Here is a 7,211-nt window from a genome sequence, read left to right on the forward strand (position 1 = left end):
TATGGTCATGTCCTAAAGTAGAAGAGACTTGCTTCTAAATGTACCATTATGCTTCTACATTGAAGTTTTTCATACTCTTACTTTCATATTTCCCATTTACTGTATCTTAGGTAAATAATTTTAGCCACTGAATGCAAAGCATCTCTATATTATTTGGCCATGTTATAGTAACCACGTAGCCCTCCCAATCCTTGGGACATTAAGGTACAAGACAGATTATTAAGTTGCTTTAAAGTTAAAGAAAGTAGTATATCAAATATGACAGCATTCCTAAGACAAACAGAGGTGCTTTATCTGTGTTCACCACAAATGAGCAAAGGCAACAGGCTGTTACAGCCTCTGGTCAGACACAGTAATTGGCTACAGTGTGTTACTGATAGCAAATCAGAAAAACACTTTTTTATGAGATTATGTGATTTTTTTAAATTAATTGCTAAAACATAAATGGTATTTTTTGTGATGGTGAAAAAAACTCACCATAACCAATAATATCTTATTATAAATGCTTAAGTAGACTTATTTCTAAAGTTTTAGCATATGCAAGTATGTTTATATTTAGCATATTGTGATTATTAAATAAGTAGGTTGTGTATTACCTTGTAATTTTTCTTTAGATCAGATTAGAAGGTGGCAGGGACAGTTGTGTTTTTGAATGCCTAGACCAATTAAGACTTGATCATTCTGTTAGTGAAGCGGTAATGCTTAGTGCATTCAGCTCTTTAAGTTGAAGGGTAAATTTAGAAGCCTCTCCTGTCTCACGGTGAATTATTGATATATGGTCATCTTGCTAGAGTGCAACAAAGTAGTCTACTATATGTTGGTAAATGCTGGTTAAAAAATCACGTCCACTGCTTTCCCTCGAAACAGAGATTGTGAAACTTTAAGCAACAATATTTATGTCGTGGACTCGGGCCCTGGTCCCTGATCAGTGCGACGTGCAGGCCTGTCTCCCAGCGGGGCTCTAATTACAGCGACGCCCGCGTCCCGGAGGTCTGCGCTGGGGCTCGTCAGGCTTGTTTGCCTCCCGCGCACAGAGACATCGTTTGTCAGGGTTTCACAGTTTTTCTCCGACAAGGGACTTGTCAAAGATGTCAGAGTTGTCAATATGCCCTAAAAGATGAACAAACATCGGGGAAATAAACTGGCGTTCCCCAGACACGAGGTGTTACAAAGTCAGTTTATTTAAAGTCTTTGTTTCACAGCCCACGTTTACAACATGTTATATTTTTTAGACAGCAGAACATTACAGAAGGCAGGGTCTTCTACAAATGTATTACTGGTTGAGGTGGTTTTTCTATTTCAAACTGCTTCAGTTGTCTTAAAGTCAATATTGCTGCTGTTTTTGTTTTGCTCCTTTTGTTTGCATCCTCAATGCTTTATTCGTATTACCGTAGATTTCTCTTAGAGTGGCAGCTCAAGCTTCGGAAAATCTTGCCAATTTGATGTACGCACCCTTCTACCATCATCTTTGCTTATTCGACAGTCTCACGCAGGCAAAAAATACTGTTTCAGGTAGAAAGCATGTAAACGATTATAGAAAACTCAGGTTTTCTGTGCTCCGCTCTAAAAAGGCACATTCTGGTTTTCTGGGGGAACTGGGTCTTGCAATGTCTTGTTTAATTGAGAAAGCGTTTCATGGGCTGACGAACCTGAGATTGAGCATTGATTTTACCATTCTCAGGTTAGACAGTCCTGGAAACACCTCTCTGAACGACAGCTGCACGGCTTCCCCCGGTGTAGAGCAATCATCCCTCACGCTACGTGCGAACAGCATTCTTCTTTTTTTATACGCCAGTGCGCCTTGATGGTTTTCTGATCGAAAGGGCGACAAAACAGGGCCTCCTTCCAGTTCGCTCACAAGTAGAGTAACCCAGGAAGCTGTAACACAAAGCACATGCAATAATGTACCAGTAGCGGACAGCGAGTATCGAACTGGTGTGAAATAATGTAATCCCTGACCTTAGCCGCTACTGGATCTATAGCTGACACTAAAATAGCTCAAACTGTCGTTTACAAAAAAGACACGTCTTATATTCATTAAGAAGTTGCTGTATACATCAACACAATTCGAACAAGTGGCAGATAGAAAGAGACCCCCTCAGTATTGCTTGCGTGGTGCTGGTACCGTTTCGGTAAAAGGCCTCAAGGTTTCCATTGGTGTTTACACTTCCAAAAACCACTCATTATCTAGGAAAGGTTTTTTAAATTGCAATCCATTTTTCAGTGTCTCATTTACCTCAAGCGAATTTGTCTGAAGGTCATTTGAGCATTAAGGAAAAGAGCTGTACATTTTAGTAGGCTTTGTACTTTCAACTCTGACACAAATAAGTGAGTATAATAATGACAGATTACGACAGAAAAAGCAATGAAAAACAAGTGTCTCAAAATCCCTGTAATTCTGGGTCCACTATATTAAAATTCTTATATTCAGTTCTCACATCTAATTACAAGTCCCATAATCTGTAATTTTAGAATGTATTAGTAATACTCTGCTTGAAGTCTCCTTTCTTCTAAAAATAAATATTCCTACACTGTTTTTTCCTCTTACTGCTATCACTCAGAGAAAAGCTATATGAAATTACTTTGTTTTTTACTTAAATGGACTGAGATAAATACGAGTTCTTGCTGCTACGTTAACGCAATATTTAATATAAGGCAGTCCAAATTAAATGTTTAAGACTAAGAACTTTAAATTAAAAGAAACAGGAATGGAAAGCACTGAGACTGTTTTCACCACACGTACCTTTCTATATTTATCAGGACAGAGTTTTAAAAATTAATCCTAGTGGTCTCACAGTGTTATAACATATTAGACTGAAATAATTATGTCAAAGGGTCCCATGTGCGTCAAAGGGTCTTACCATTTTTAGGATACTAATACAACACACCGAAAATTTGTTGACTGAAATAGCCGTGGTGTTACATATATGTAGTATATAATGAAATTTGTGGTGTTTTCAGGTAAAACTAAACTATGTCTTTCATTTTATTTGCTATTATGTTGCATCTCTTGCTTATAACTCCATTAAAAAAACATATCCAAAAGCAAAAACCATGCTTATCTTAAACCAGTAATACCATGCAAACTGTAAGACTAAAGAAAAACAAACCAGGGTATACATTTGATATAAAACTATTGAACGTTAAAACCAGATTATTCTCTGTTGAATAAGAGTTGTAGCTTCTCAGTTAATGTATTTTTGCTCTTCCTGCAAGAGCGGATGAAATGGCTTGTTTAAACAGACAAGCCGCTGCTGCCAATTACATTAAGAAAAATTTAGACTCCTTAACATTCACATTGAGTGTGACAGCAAAGGTACTGTAGATCTCCTAAATGAAATCAGATAACATAATACAATTCTACACCATTAAGCACAGAAAGTCAAACTGAAGTGTTAAATGTTCATAAAAGAAATATTTTTTTAAAGATTTTGCAAAGACAAAATATGAGTATTGAAGTATTGGGTTGTATCAATACAAGTATTCAAAATCCTCAAATGCACTGACAAAGGCAGCCAGATAGATTGCTTTCACATGGACAGTACAACACGAACCAGAGGACTCAAGTGGAAACTACATACGAGGCCATTTCAAACCCAGAACCAGAGACACTTCTTTATCCAAAGGTTTACAGGAGAATGGAATAAGGTGACCGGAACAATAGAAGAAGAAGCCGATACCCTGATTTTGTAAATAAAACGGAGCTCCATGAGCTCCTTGGATCATTTAACCACTAAAGCCGAACATGCTAGATAAGCTGTATGGCTTCCTCTCTCGTTTGGAGGCATTCCTATGATCATATGAGCCAAGTTGAACCCCAAGAAAATACAGAGCTGTTTCATCAGCTCTTTAACAAATTAATTTTGTGTTAAGCTTGTCTAACGTATCTGCTGATACAATGACAACAGATACATGCTTCCTTTAAGCACCTGACACAGGATACAGCTCCCATTTCTCTCACTTACACAATAATGTCAGAAGAGGCCTATATATGGGCAGAGATCATGCCGCACCTGGGTGGGAGGGGGGAGCATCTAAGACTAGAGTCTTTCTAACCAGTCCTGGAATGGACTGCCCTCCTGTCAAGAGAGTCTTTCTCTTCACTGGCTTTCAGCCATTAGACCACTCTGTGCGTTATTCAAAAGAGTTAGAAGGCCTGGTAATCAAAATGGTCCATGTGTGTCATAAAACACACAACTTCGTACACATCTTTGATGAAATAATTATCTTCTCCTGTTAATCATATCACTCAAGCTGTGGAATACAAACGTAATCACAAAGTGTTTGCATGAATGTTTAAAACCAAAACAATCTACTTTTTTCTGCACAAAATCAAGCTCCATCAGCAACTATGGCTTTTATAGATTATAATCTTATAGCATGCTTTTCTACGCTGGTTCTGAAGTATCAACACATCAACTTTGTATTCCCCATTACAATAAAAATGTATACAGTATATATTTTTTATATACTGAGTTTAAAGCTGCATTACATACTGTTAAATGCTTAATCCTTTAAAAAAAATGTCAGCTTCAATTATGTTATAATGTTTGTACCACTTCTTTTTTTTTAAATGGACACTGAAAATTAGTGTGAATTCTTACTCAGAATTATATAAATTTAGCACACTGGCTTAAATTCAAAAGGGGAATTAAAAACATTACACAAAATAATGTTTGCCTCACTTCTACATCTCCACTAAATTTCGCGCCATTATCTTCACAGTGGGCCTCAAATTGTATCAATGTATGATGCAAATAAACTAGTAAAAACTGGGCAAAATGTGAATAATGGTGCTGTCTGTATGAGAGAGATGTAGTAATTATTTCCATTCTGTTCTCAATCCATTTGAAAAAATGCTAACTGCACAGGAAAAAAAACAATCGCAGTAGCCATTTTTGGTATTTTTTGCTGACTAAAATATTATAATGAGGCCAAATATTAACATGTCGGACAGAAATACAGAAATGCTCTTATCAAGTACAATTGTCATTCATATACCACATTTTACAGCAACATTGCAATGGTATATTACATTATAAAACAAACTACATTTCAGAAGTTCCAAAATTAAAAAACATAGTTATAAAAGTTTAAAAAGTCGCAAAATTATGACAGGAAACCAGTTCAGTCTATCTTAATCTAATCGCCATTAAGATATTAACTTTGATTTATATGTATTTTTTTCAGTTTAAAATTTGCTAAGACCTGGTGGGGAAAGTCAGTCACAAGTACACTGCCATAACTGGTGTGTTGTAATCACAACGTATTTGAAGAATAATCACAAAATTAGATTATCATTACATAAAATACAGTGTATATATAGAGAGAAATAGATTTATACTGTTTATCGGTTAGGTAGGCATTAGAGTTATCAGACAGCCATTCAATGCAGAATGTGGATTATTTCTATTGTTTTCAGTCATTAATGCTGATCTTTTAACTTTCTTTTTCACAACTGCAATACAGCAATACATCATATCCAATGAAAACCTTGGTACTAATATACAGTAACTCTTTTTAGTTCAGTTTGGAGATCAAAGACCTCTAAGTTAGACAGTTCCAGCTTTAGAAGCTGTTGAGGCATGAACCTAAAGCATCACACATACAGTACAGCACACACAAGATTGCATTCAGGTCTCTTCAGTTTGCCGTTGAGGCTGAGTTTGCCTTACCCATTTGAAATCTTCCTTTCTCTAAACCCGGCAGCGTTGCCAAAGGCCAAAATGTCTTTTTCCCATTGCCTGCTGCTCCAGCACTGAACCTGTGAAGCACGAGAGCAGCCTGACTAGAGACCCCTGCTTTTATCATCCTCAGTGTCCCATGCTGCTCTGCACTGGCGACTAGCGTTCTGCCACATACTACACTTGCTTCCTGTTTGTCAATTGTGATGGCTTGTGGTAAACTTTCCATTGCATCTCTGACTTGGACATCCACAAGTCTCTCCTTTTGACATCTGATTATTTTCAGTGAGAAGAAGAACGGTGCTGTACGCAAACGGACACTTTATTCAAAAAGTGCTTAAAAAAACAGTAAACCTTGACAGACTTTCTGGTCAACGTTTACAAAAAAGGCCAAGAAAGTTTCAAAATTACCACAGAATCAATATTCCAAAATAAAATGTTTCAGGTCTAATGTGAGCCCTTAAAAAGCTGCAGTTTACTCTAAACAGTTCACATCGCCAACAAATAATATAAAAAAGACATGAATGTTCCAGTATAAAATGTCTTATGCCTAATATGAGTTATTAAAAACTGTTTATTGTTTATTATTGGGAAGAGATAATTATAATAGCCTTTAATAATAAAGCCTAACAGGTTAGGTTACAACTGAAACACTTGCAATGGTGTGCAAATACAGAGGTATTAAAGCATGGAAAACTGCTGTAATTGCTCAGCTACATTTAACATTTTAAGCACTAAAAATATCTTTCAACATTTTGTTAATTACTGTGCCTATGAAGTTTAATCATAAACAACTAGTTAAATTTATAATGAACTTATGCTTACTTGAGTTTTAGCTCAACCAATACACAGAACAGAGACCTGTTAAAGGTCTTGATAGCCAGCTACAGGTAAAACTTTGCTCCAAACTTCAGACACTCACACTTAGCAATATAAAAAAGTCCAGCTTGCATTGAACAACCAGCTCAAAATTAGTTTTAATTAGACCTAGTTAACATTCACTCGCTTGGATTGCTTTTTCTCTCTGCACACTTTCTTATTGATATGAGCATTAAGAACACAGTTAACTTGTACAACCGAATTGTGTTACCTGTTTCATCCTGATTGAGCTTGAGAGATTCAGGATTCAGAGCTCATTCCTGGAGGTCATGGCGACAGAACGGGATGAACGTACCCATCACAGCTCACCTCATCTGTCAGTTATGAGGACTCGTAGTTAAGTGTGTTAATAATGGAAAATGATAAATGTTATCGAGGTTAGTTTCCATGTGAAGAACAGAACCACAATATCCTTCCTGTGTGCTAAAATGTGAATGAAATTTGACATTTTTATAAATATGAGTGGTAGCATAATCAAGATCTAAGAGAGAAAGGCCACTTTATTGATCAATTTTAGTTAAACAACAAGTGCCTTTGGGAATATCTGCTGTGTTTAAAATACAGAAGAGTTCAATAGGTTTCTGACAGAGGGCATAGTACTTAGTTTTCGTGCATTGCTAGAAGTGTCTAAAATAGCTTCTTTATAGT

At 36.4% G+C, this 7,211-nt stretch overlaps 1 long non-coding RNA gene across 2 annotated transcripts; it reads right to left on the bottom strand.

Annotated features, from left to right (window-relative positions):
- Window positions 1-1,163: 1,163 nt before the first annotated feature.
- LOC107079569 (uncharacterized) lies at window positions 1,164-6,885 on the bottom strand. Of its 2 annotated transcripts, XR_001480515.2 has the most exons (3): window positions 6,775-6,885; window positions 5,676-5,764; window positions 1,164-1,878 (listed from the first exon to the last, which is right to left on the bottom strand). It is a non-coding gene; the product is annotated as an uncharacterized lncRNA (long non-coding RNA). The 2 variants fall into 2 exon arrangements; XR_001480514.2 differs by lacking the exon at window positions 6,775-6,885 and having other exon boundaries at window positions 5,676-5,818.
- Window positions 6,886-7,211: the final 326 nt, after the last annotated feature.

Source organism: Lepisosteus oculatus, chromosome 16 (assembly GCF_040954835.1).
Source record: "Lepisosteus oculatus isolate fLepOcu1 chromosome 16, fLepOcu1.hap2, whole genome shotgun sequence".
NCBI lineage: Eukaryota > Metazoa > Chordata > Actinopteri > Semionotiformes > Lepisosteidae > Lepisosteus > Lepisosteus oculatus.